We start from the raw sequence: 13,344 nt of genomic DNA, 5'->3' as shown, positions 1-13,344 counted from the left end.
ATCAAAAGCTCAAACACATCAAACGAATGGAAAACAACTGTCATATTCCTGACTAGGAACGGGCATTTCCTTATGTAGAAAATGATAGATTTAACCTGGTTTTATAGCTTGTTAAGCCTCTCACTTCTATGACATTGGCATATAATTCCATTATGCAGAAAATGGTGGATTAAACCAGGTTTTATAGCTAGCTAACTTTTCCATTATACTGACAACAATGTGTGAGCAAACCCAACAGACATATTAGGTAAAAATGTCAAAAATGGGGGTACAACAGTAAAGATTGTGTTATATATAATCGTAATCACTATTAAGAACAATCAAATGTCAATGTATTGTAAAGGTAATTACATTGTCCTGAGAATCGCTTATATGTTTCATTATGATAGTTTTTTATTTTAGTTTTGTTCTAACATCCTTGTAAATACATGTAATATGTTAAAGTCATGTTAAGTGTTTGCTATTCCCTAGAAGCAAAAGGCGAATGTCAAATCCGTGATACAAATAACGGATATTTAAACAGCCAGTAAGTTGTCGTATGTTCTCTGAATTGGATTTGAAATCGTGATTTACTGAATGTTAAGGCCTACATAAGTTGGAAATACCACGTATGTAGTCTTTGACGACGTCTACATATACCAGGTGCCGTTTCATCTGCCCAATCACCTAATTTGAAAATAGAAAAGTTATGTTTAATACTTCATGACAGGTGACCAATAAATGCTCATTGACCTTTGATAAATTGACAAAACGCTTTATACTGTTCTTGTACTTGTGCAGTTATTAGATTAGTAGAATTAAGTTCTGTTTTTAAAGATTATTCTGATATAAAATCGTTATAACAGTAGCCTTACCTAAATATCTAAATCAGATCTTATTTAAGCATTTTGAGCACTTGAGGTTAAACTCCTTTGTTTACATAATATTAGTACAATGTATTTGTGTCTGTAAATGACAAAGTAGGTGTTCTACAAGAGTACAAATGTCCGACATTGTCAATAAAGCATTTGATTTTTGAAATAATCAGAGGTAGCGTTGATTTGGAATATGATTATTTGTTGGTATCACTAGCAGATCTACAGACACAACCAAGAAATCATAATGAAATAATGATGTTTCCAAGTTTAAAAATTAAAAAACAAAAATTAAAAGCATTGCTACATAAGTATAAATATCAAAGTACACGTGTTGTGCCACATTCGTCTTATTTTTTTAAACAGTTCCTGTGTTTTAAATCCATAAACAATTTTGAAAAAACAAAATATGAAGTAGATAAAATCCAATAAAAGTGTGAAATTATCAAGAAGATTTCATAATATGCATGTTGCCTCTAATTATTTTATATTCTGCCTCCTATCAAACTTTCACCAAATATAGATGATTTTAATAAATTCAATTTTCCGTAAACAAAGTATATATTTCCAAATACCATTACCAGATCGACCTAGACTCATTCTGTAAGCTACATGTGGGTGTTCGAATTAAAGCTTTAAAGACAACTTAAACTAGTTTCAAAACATAATGGCAATATTGAAATGCCAAACTACAACGGGAGTACAGTTCTACTCTATTCACGTCGATTTGCAAACGATAAATTGGATTTTAATTGACACACTAGCCATATCACGTCCAAACATATTGGAGACATATTATCTTGTAATAATATTTAATTGAAATATTAAGACTTCTTCATTAATTGTGAAGGTTGAAAGGAGATTGATATATATCTTATTGATCTGAAAATGGCTAGATTTATCTATTCAGGTCAGAAGTTTTCAACTGAAGCCTTTTATTGTTGTTTTTTTTTTATTTGGAAGATGAATAAAGATCAAATGGAAATGACAATACATAACATGTCTAGTTTTTAATGTGTTCTTACATAAGAAGACGTGATTTGATTGCCAATAAAACAAATACCAATCAGAAACAAATGATGTAAATGTAACCAATTATAGGTTACCGCACGGCCTCCAACAATGAGCAAAACCCATACATAAAGTAAGCTATAAAAGTCCCCAAAATGACAAAATGTAAAACAAATTAAACGAAAAACAAATATGATATCTTTAATACGTTTTTTATGATGAATAGCGACCAACGAAAACCTCGGAGTTACAGGCTCCTGGCTTTCGATAGGCACAGACAGAGTGTGACGGGGTTTTAACATATCAACAAGCGATCAACTCTCCCCTAACTATCGACATTGATGGAACAGTACAACATATGAACGTATCTATCAAATATTAGTTTAAAAGGCTTGACTCATCAGATCGACATAAAGCAAAAACAACTAACAAAAAGACTCTAGACGCAAGTTACCGATCTAAGAGTAATCGCAGTTACTGAAAGCTAGTTCATTGCCAAATGCAACGATTTAATGAATCATTATTCCCATAAATAAATACCTTTCATATCAGGAAAGTTTTTATTGATATAATCTAAAATTTAGTATAACTGTCATTTTGTTGTTTTTTGTTGTTGTTGATGAAATAATTGCATAAGTTATATCTCAGTTTAAGCAAACAAAGAATATATATAAAAAAAATCGCAATATAATAAAAATTGTTTTTTTGAAAGTTAAACTTTATTTTCTAACCATTTCTTAAGTTTCATAAGTACTCTACGTTTAGTTTGAACGCTAGGGAAGGTCTTTAATCACAGTTCTGATTTATAAAATTAGTCCTTTTTTAATAAAAACATCTATATACTAGGCCCTTCCGGAACACATGATATTACCCCAGTTTTTAGTAGGGTTCGTGTTGCTCAGTCATTAGTTTTCTATGTTATGATTGTATACTGTTTGTCTGTTGATCGTTTTTCATTTTTTGCCATGGAATTGTCAGTTTGTTGTTAACTTATGAGTTTGAATATCCCTTTGATATATTTCGCCTATCTGTTTCTATAACTTCGATAAAATCGATGAAAAAGGCAAAAATGTGAAGTGATGTTTACAATATTTGATTTGTGTCGTTTCATATTTCTTAGAGGGCATAAAGTATCTGATGGTTACACTATTCACCAAACCACTTATAGGTAGAGTTTTTTTTATTGTTCCGTCCGTCTCATTGTCTTAAATTTCGTTTTCAATCCTAAATTTTATCGTCAAGTCTTCTGGAAAATAATTTGAATGTGACCTACAATCAATCGTCTTTATTTTGTCCCATGCTGAACAACAGCATGATGCAAATCAGAGTATTTGTAGAAATATCTTTCTATTTATTCAATTATAAATAACTTTCAAATATTATTTGAACCGATTACCTGTGATTACCGATTTCATCAAATCTTATTTTTGGATTATCTTGCTTGTAAAATGATTGCAATTTCATCAGCTTATCATTGAGACTAACAATTGCACAGCTAACATAACATATAGCTGATTGTCAATCCATTTGGTAAATATCGGTTTCTTTACGTTCATACCAATATTTTGTACTCAAAAGATATGAAACAAATATTGTTTAAGAAAAGAAAACTCAAACATTCATCCACAGTCCTGGATTTTAGATGGTCATGAATACGTCAGAAAATTATTGGAAGAGAAACAGATTTATACTAGACTCTTACAGACTAAGTTACAATTGCGCTGTTTCTTCATGTATATAGGTAATTTTATACTATATCCCAAAGCTTGTATTTCCTGGTAGAGAAGTCGTTATTGTAACGGTTAAGTTATCTTTTCGAAATATTTGGAGACGCCAGTATAATTTGATTGACCGTCGGAAATGATAACGAAAATGTTTTATTTGTTGTTGTCATAATTCTGACTACTTTTCCTCGATAATAACTATTATGATTTAAATTGTTATGGACAGCACGACCGTTCTATTTGTACCAAGAACTTTTAATCCTTCCACAGTTCCTAAATTCACCACATATTTGTCATGAGATTAGTTTTGGTTTGATCTAGGTTTTCTATGTTGTAAGTTGAGATGGCTAGTTTTAAAAGCCTGGACTATTTCAATATATACGGGTCTTTTCTAACATTTACCTGAAAAAAAATGTTTTTATTTCAAACTTCCCCATTTGATCTTGTATGTTAGATTTGTAATGTCTCAAAGTAAAACAATATGCATCTATTAATTCGATTTTAAATAATACATTATAACCGAATGTACTAGTAAATTGTTATTCGATTATTATGATAGTAACACGACGTGTTTCACTAGAGAAAAGTAAAATAACAAAGATACCGAACTACAAGGAAAATTCAAAACGGAAAGTTCCTTATCAAATGGCAAATTCAAAAGCTCAAACAAAAACAGGAACTTCTAAATTTCTCGGAGTATCAGCGATTCCTCCGCCTTTTATGTGTGTTGCTCAATATTTTAGTTTCCTGTATTGGATTATGTGCAATGTTGTCCATCTTTTCCTTTTATTTCTTTTGGCCATTATCTTAATCATCCATCTTTGACTAATTGGGTTTGACTGCCCAAATGTATATGCGTACTATTATGCATTATGTGAAGTTTGATAAATGTTTGATTATTGCCTTTTCCAAAAGTAAGGTTGTTACTCCCTCAAGTAGTTTTCTCAGATGGTATGTTATATCCCCGTTTGATTTAATAGCTCACCAAGCATTTATAAATCTCTGTTTTTTTTTTGTTTTTTTTTTTTTTTAATGTTTTACAATTGTTTCCTACTTTTAGCGCTCTTCAGATATCGTTTAAAAGGGTATCATTGAGCGTTGTGTCTTAATTTAAGACACAAAAATTGACAAAATCCGAAGCAAAGGAACTTCACATGTATTGCTATAAATTATATTAAAGTCGCAATGAGGCCTTTAACTGGGTATAAAAGTTAAGAAATCGCTGGAGATGTTTCTTATAATTATAATTATAATTCCTGCATGTGGTTACATACATCAACATTAATTCTCCTACACATGTTGTCCAATTTCTGATATCTAATTCTCTACTGTTTAATTCATTCCTAATCACATGCATTGAAATCCAAGTCGTCACTGCATAAACACGCAATTTAGAAATAAACACGCCATGAAAAGGAACAATCGGAACATCAACATCAAGGAAAGGAAAATTTACAATATGAAGATAAAAGTCGTCGGGTTGAAGTTTTGGTAGGAAAATTACTACGTGAACATCTAATATCAAGGTCTAAAAAGGAACTTCGTTCACTATTTATTCAACGTCTCGTCTAGTGAGAGTGAATCGAGGTTGATAAAATTAAGTTTTCTTTTGTTAATTTTTTTTATTATACTATGAATACATAACGCCTCCCAAATATATGATAGAAAGTTTTCCATTATTTATTTGACTATATTTTGTTTTCTAGGTAATAGACAGGATAATACGAATGATAGTTTGAAACGTCTACACACAAACCCTACAAACCCTTGAGTAATAAAACTTAGCTGCATGAATACACAATTATTATATAATATGTTATCAGTATGACATTTAATTCTCCCGTTGAAATTTACATCCCATTCGACTGCCTTCTGGAAAATAGCATCTGTTATTGTCAATGATCAAAGCCAATATGTCTGTGGTAAATTAGCTAATAATGCTTAGACAATATTGTATCAATTTACTGTATTGATAATTCAAACATTTATTAGATAAGATCTGATAATTGCGGTCTCTGGGGACTGTAGAACAAACTTTTAAAGAGATAGCAAGTATTTATTTGTCCCCCTAGGTTGACTTCCTCTTTTTTTTATTCCATACTAGTATTTGGAATTTATTCTAAATATTCAATCCAGTAATAAGGTCAAATCACTAGGATGTTTCCTTTGATATCTATTTATAACTCACATGTACCCAAAATTTATGAATTGCCTTACATTGCAGCATTTTTGTTTTATTTCAAATGAAGCGTACGCCCTTCTGTGCTATTTTTACCATTGCAGATATATTTGTCCCCCTTTCCTCGAAACATGAAACCGCCCCTGAAATTCCCATGTGCTGAAAAACAGTATTGGTAAGCATGACTTTTAGTTTCAGTCGATATACACGCCATCTTGAAAACAACAGTTAGTTTTGATTGCTTGTTGGTGTGGCTAAGATTCTATTGACTTGAATGAGTTATATAATTCAGAACAAGAACACGTCAGGAAGGGGAGAAGAAATTATATATGGATGGTGTGGCAGTATGGGTATTCGAGACCCAATCCATGAATATGTTTGATATATGATCACATAGTATTGGATAAGTACTGATAGTCAAAATTGCTACATGTATAAGTACGCATTTCCTTTGCTTTAATTTGTATTACACGATTAGTTAACATTATTTCCTATGTATGATGTGCATAGTGTTAATATCATATCATCAGTCATTACATAAAGTATACGAAAATGATAGCTCTTTTCTCTGGCACGTTTACTCGATGCTGACCGATATGTTATTATAAGATTTCTTCTGTCAAAAGTAAAGTCTTCAACTATTACATTATACAATTTGTAAAGTATGAGTTAAAAACCGAAATTTTAAAAATAAGCCTACAGACCAACCAGCACATAAGTATATAACGTCAACGTGTAACTTCAGAACATGGGTAATTAAACTAAAACATCAATTTATAGGTTATTCTCGCTGCGTACTTTAGAGAGTATCAATTTACTTGCACCTGACATAAACAATTGAATGCATTTGAGAGAGAAAAACCATGCAATCAGAATTACCAATATCTCGTGTTAGTCTTATTGGGTAGATACTTAAAAAAGTAAAATAACGAAAAAAAACGAACTCCAAGGAAAATTCCAAACCAAAAGTCCCTTATCAAAAGGCAAAATCAAGCTCTTTCGTCTAATAAAAAATTTGTTAGTATAATTATCTCATGTTACATACATTTTCCTTTCACCGTCACTTATTCGTGAGCCTCAAAATAGAGCATATTCCAAGTAAAGTCGAAATTTGCACCATAAAACATCTAATAATGATAATGAATCTAAACGAAAAGTATCTGAAAAAAATAATAAATAATACTTGTAAATATATATATATATATATATATATATATATATATATAATTCTAACTCAATTAAGATGCTCCCCATCTTCTGGAATTATGACTTGTTCAGAGTCAATATAATTGCTGACCCAGCTTGTCTTTGTGGGGGCAATATTGAGACTGTTCCCCATTTCCTTTTCGACTACTTTATATACAGACCAGAGAGAAATTCTGATGAACAATCTAAGATGGCTCCCTGATGACCTTATATTGAATGTTAAGATACTAACATCTGGTAATCAGAACCTCTCGAACAAAACGATATTTAAACATGTATTCGAATTCATTAAAAGGTCTGAGGGATTTCGTGTCATATGATACTGAATAGAGTATTTGCGGTACATTCACATCATCGTCATTACCAATGTTTCCGTTATTATTGTTTCATCTACTTTTAATAGCTAGACTCGTAAAAGAGAGGCGAAAGATACCAAAGGGACATTCAAACTCATCAGTCGAAAATAAACAGAAAACGCCATGGCTAAAAAAGAAAAAGACCAAGAGACAAACAATAGTACACAAAACATAACATAGAAAACTAAAGACTGATCAACACAAACCCCACCAAAAAGTGGGGGTGATCTTAGGTGCTCTGGAAGGGTAAGAAGATACTGCTCCACATGTGGCACCCGTCGTATTGTTCATGTAAGTACAAATCCGGTAATATCTCTAAATTGGTAGGTCGCATTCGGGAAAAAGGGGACGGGATTGTAGTTACGACATTTGGAACATATCATCTATGAAACCGATATTCCATAACGGTCAACCAACTCGTGATGATGTCCGTAAAATTTACGAAGGGATGATTTCAACTTTAACACTTGGAGCTCTTGGTTTAATAGCTTCCTTGTGAGCAGCAACCCTCTATCAAGGAAATCATGATAGGAAATACAAGCCCTGGAATATCGTATCAACTGGGAGATATTTACTCCGTATGAAGGCGCTTCTGGAATGTTGCTACATACAAGATGGTAAGTTCACAATTGGGAAGCTGAAATCATCTCTTTTGTCGTAAAGTTTTGTTTTCAACCGACCCTCACTGTCAATTTCTAGATGTAAGTCAAGATATGAGACTTAACTGTATCTGTTGTATCCTTTATCTCAAGTTCGATGGGATAGATGCGTTCAACATAGTCACCAAATTTTGAATTATTAGGTGAAAGAACATCATCTATGTAGCGGAATGTAAAGTTAAAGGATACTGCTAACTTCTTTTCTTCCTTCATAAGAAGTTCCTGTATGAAGTCAGCCTAATATGAATAAAAGAAAAAGTCGGCAAGGAGAGAGGCACAGTTTGTTCCCATTGGAATGCCGATTATTTGTTGAAAAATACGTCCTCCAAACGTAACAAATAATTTGTCAATCAAGAAATCAAGCATCTTGATAATGTCAGTTTCAGAGAATTTTTTGTTTGGTTCAGAGGGATTTTTTACAAAGTAGGATTTATCCCTCCCTAAGACAAGATACGTGTATCTACGTTGGCCATTCTTTTTTTTATGAAACAAAGCTGGACCAACTCTTTCAATTTTTCTTTAAGTTTGGAATGGGAAATACTTGTGTAAAGTGTTGAAAAGTCAAATGTTTTAATACTATTGCAAGATGAAAGAGTCTTAGATTGTATGTACTCTAAAAGATCTTTGGAATTTATTCACATATTGATTCACGCCACCTCTAGAATAGGTAATTCCACAATAACTTTGAAGCCCGGCTTTGATTGCTGATAAAACTGATGTTAATAGTTAAGAAAGAGGTTTCATGGAGCACTTGGAAGACCCAGCAATATACCGTTGTTTGTAAGGACACTTATGTTCTCTCACTAATTAATACAAAATTTGGTGACTATGTTGAACGAATCTATCCCATCGAACTAGAGATAAAGGATACTACAGATACAGTTCAGTCTGCCTCATATCTTGACTTACATCTAGAAATTGACAATGAGGGTCGGTTGAAAACAAAACTTTACGACAAAAGAGATGATTTCAGCTTCCCAATTGTGAACTTTCCATTTCTATGTAGCAACATTCCAGCAGCGCCTGCATACGGAGTATATATCTCCCAATTGATACGATATTCCTAGGCTTGTGTTTCCTATCATGATTTCCTTGATAGAGGATTGCTGCTCACAAGGAAGCTATTAAAACAAGAATTCCAAATGGTGATGTTGAAGTCATCCCTTCGTAAATTTTACGGACGCCATCACGAGTTGGTTGACCGTTATGGAATAACCGTTTCACAGATGATATCGGATATGTTCCTTATGTCATAACTACAATACCCTCCCTTTTCACGAATGTGACTTACCGAATTAGACTATTTACCGGATTTGTAAGAACATAAGCAACACGACGGATGCCACATGTGGAGCAGGATCTGCTTACCCTTCCGGAGCACCTGAGATCACTCCCAGTTTTTGGTGGGGTTCGTGTTGCTTAGTCTTTGGTTTTCTATGTTGTGTCATCTGTACTATTATTTGTCTGTTTGTCTTTTTATTTTTGGCCATGGCGTTGTCAGTTTGTTTTCGATCTATGATAAAATTGAGAATGGAAATGGGGAATGTGTCAAAGAGACAACAACCCGACCATAGAACAGACAACAGCAGAAGGTCACCAACAGGTCTTTGATGAGTTTGACTGTCCCTCTGGTATCTTTCATCCCTCTTTTATGTAGTTTAGGAATCAAATAAAGTGAAGGAAGATCCAGTTCCTTATCTTTGGTTGAAATTCCAATGGAACATAGAACAGACTTATGATTATCAAGGATTTCCTCTTTGGTAAGAGTCGTGGGGGTATATGTTGAGTCTCCAAGTGAATTGTCAATACCTAATTCATTTATCAAGCAATTTATGTAATGTGATTTACACACAAAAACGATGTTGTTTGAGGCTTTATCTGCGGGGACAACAACATATTTGTCATGGATGTAGGACAAGTGTTTTGCAACACTTGGGTCTATAAAGATTGATGTAGCATGGGTATTCATAGACCCATTCGGTTTCTTAATTCTGATTTGTATCAACTACCTCACAGCCTTAATCCAATCGGAAAGAGTTTCTTCGTCCTCTTTCTCGTGTTTAACCCATCGCCCGGCATAATCCTCGACTGAATTCATCAGTATTTCCAATTGATGAATTTAGGCTCACGATATTTCGGGCCATTGGATAACACATTTCCCAGAGAAGTGATATTGACAATGTTTAGGTCACCAGTAATAACAGGGCCCGTCGGATCATATATGATCAGGAAACTAGCACAGGTGCAATCAGGAGGTTTAGACTAGAAGTCGTCAATATTGAGATCCTGCAACACGTGTTTGTAATTGAAAATTTTAGTTGAAATTGGTTTGGTATAGGTATAAGAAATGATAGGTACAGACCAATTTTTAAAATAGGGAGGTATTTTAGAATGAACTAATTTATGATGAAGCATATTGCCCAAGATGATGGCATCGAGACCTTTGTTGGCAAAGGTAAGTTTAAAAAAGGAAATTTTCTCCTTTTCATCTTTTCCAATGCGAACTGGTTTAAAAAGTCTGTGACTTGCAATATCCGAAAATGATAGCTACAAGTTTGTATTGGTTTCAATTAGGGTTTGTAACAGTGGTTTCCAAACATGAATACCTAACGGCTTTTGTATAAATGGCAGCAGGTTATTAATAGAGACATCAGGGAAAGTAAGTGATGTATAATACGATGACCATGACTGCATCTACGTCGAAGTGTAGAGTTGAAAATGTTCATCACATTCCTCGAGCTACAGGAAGTATTATATAGAATACTTATACCATCCATTTTGTCATTGCAGTCATGTGGTGTCGCAGTTCCCAATTGTCGAATCCAGTAGTCTTCTTTTGTCTGCGGAGAGGTGTTGCAAGATGAGGATTGTTAGTCCTGTGGTATATTTTTTCGATGATGCGAACTTGCATAGAAAGGATTGAATGATCAGGCTGGTTAAAATACTGGTAAACAATGTCGCTTGCATTGTTGTTGATGTCTGATCTATGGCCGCACATGCGTTTATTTAGGCTTCCTTTTGTTTCACCGACATATACCAATCCGCAAAGGTTACACTCAAATCCGTTAACGACATTTCTTGATTTACAATTCAGATCATCGCAGCTTCTGGTAAAGTATTGTATATTTTGAAATATTGCATGCACATATTAATGATTTATTGTTATATATTGTAATTCGGAGCGGACTTCATAAGTATGGTTTACTTGTGTCCAATCCATTTTACTTTGAGTAAATGAAATATGTTTAAAATGAAAAAAAGAAGTTATCTTTAAGAATATTGGATTATTTGAGTTACAACCCATCCAAATCATTTTTTTGATACATTATATACAAATAAATGGGCATTTCACGTAAAATAATTCATGCAAGTGGAAAGCTATGCTAACCTGTAGGTTTATCTTCACAATGGTAATTAAATACTGCGAAATTTTAAAGAATTGTACCTGAAATATAAATTCTACTTCATTCATTTCAAAAATGATTGCTGGTTTCATCGTTTCAAATTACAAAATATAATAAAATGCCACAAATAAACATCTTTTGATTCCTTTATCTTGCGCTGGTTCATAAAATTAAATGGTTTAATCATTATATATATAATTAGTATATCTGCATTGTTTCGATATGTCCAGCTCTTAAACATTGACTTTTAGTGTTCTTTGTCGGTGAAAATAGTTTTGACTATCTTGATATTTACAACTAGTATGTGTTCTTAAATTGACACCACTCAACTTTTTTTTATTAGGAACGAAAAGATGGACTCAAGTCATCTTACGTAAAGGCTTGTCTTTAGATCATTATATCTTAATATTATATTATTATATATTATTAAGGTACTTTCGTAGACGACAATAACAACACACAAATATGGCATTCAACAACAACACTACATACAAGTTTCTTATACTATTCACCGTTTCAGTATCTAATGCATTCTTGGTAATATGTAAGAAATGAACACTAAACACTCTGTAATAAGTTAACAAAGTTCTTTACTTTACAAACAATGAACAATTGCTTATAGTCCTTTAAATTCTAAAACGGCAACTGCAAAATATCTTTAAATCAGATTAACGCTTAAATTTCAAAATGCGATAAAGAAAGTTAAACGTTGTTCTACCGTTGATAAAAAATAATTACAGTATAAGTTACCTACCTAGATGTTATTCATGTTTTGTTAACTAATCCACTACAAAACACGACAGTACATGGCCATTAAGAAAGGCATAACAATTAACAACTGCTTACAAAGAAAGCTATTTGATTAATGATGCAGAAAGTAGTTATATAACAATGTAACATAGCTGGTATTAATAAGTGCAAGTTATCCTGCATTACAATCTAAAAAAAAACACTCACCTAAAAATATTTTCACTTAAAAATATCTGTACAAATTGATATTTGATCACTAATTGTTTCCAAGGAACCCGAACGATTCCGATTTGGAAAATTCCTATGCGTGAATTGCATATCTTATATGCACCCATATAAAACCCATTGGAGTTTTTCTGTTTTTACAGTGTAACTAATCTTAAAGACAAGAGCGTTTAGTATTTAATTTACATTTTAATGCATGGATGTTTCTGCCATGTTTTATTCGTCCTTATATGTTTGGTATCAGTGATCAAAACATTCAAGAGAAGAATTACAGTTAGGAATGAAATATGTTTAAGAAATCCATTAAACAACATATTATAAAGTTACGTATATGGAAGTTACAACCATTTGATTTAAAACATATAAGGCAATGTTCGGGTTGTGAAGCTCAGTCAAATTTAACATCATGTGATTTATTTTTAACTTTTTACATATCCCCATTTTTGTCATTTTGTCATGTTGTTACATGTAAGACTTTACTGTATGGGTTTTTCTCATTGGTGAAGGTCGTAGAGAGACCTGTAGCTTAAATCCACTTAATTTTAACTCTGTTGGATAGTTATCTGATTGGCAATCGTACCACATCTCTATATGTTATATCGTACGATTACTTTATGTTTATAGATACACTCGTATTAAAATATAGTAATTGTTAAATAGTCATATGGTTAAAATAGGGCACACCAGGCCGAACACAGAATTGATAACAGAGAACAGTGAAATATAAATTGTAATATCACATTTAGCTCCTATTATCAATTTGAAACGATATATTTATATATATATATATAATTGATGATCTGAAAGTCTTTTGGAATAAAATTTCAAAATGTCTTGGTGAATTTTCTGTTCAACTTGGAAGTTCGCGAACTTTGGGCAATATAAAACACTATACATTGGTTAATTTGCTATGGTGTTTTGTTTTATTTCAAAATTTCAATTTCAGTTAGAGAATTTGTGCAGATAATTTATGAAT

General features: G+C 32.5%; 1 long non-coding RNA gene across 1 annotated transcript; it reads right to left on the bottom strand.

The window, feature by feature from the left end:
• Window positions 1-363: 363 nt before the first annotated feature.
• LOC127711820 (uncharacterized) lies at window positions 364-12,247 on the bottom strand. The gene is made up of 3 exons (XR_007986895.1): window positions 12,148-12,247; window positions 11,378-11,434; window positions 364-666 (listed from the first exon to the last, which is right to left on the bottom strand). It is a non-coding gene; the product is annotated as an uncharacterized LOC127711820 (long non-coding RNA).
• Window positions 12,248-13,344: the final 1,097 nt, after the last annotated feature.

The sequence above is a fragment of the Mytilus californianus genome, unplaced genomic scaffold, assembly GCF_021869535.1.
Source record: "Mytilus californianus isolate M0D057914Y unplaced genomic scaffold, xbMytCali1.0.p SCAF_8, whole genome shotgun sequence".
Lineage (NCBI taxonomy): Eukaryota > Metazoa > Mollusca > Bivalvia > Mytilida > Mytilidae > Mytilus > Mytilus californianus.
The sequence above is the reverse complement of the archived record's forward strand: the minus strand, read 5'-3'. Positions and strand labels throughout refer to the sequence as shown.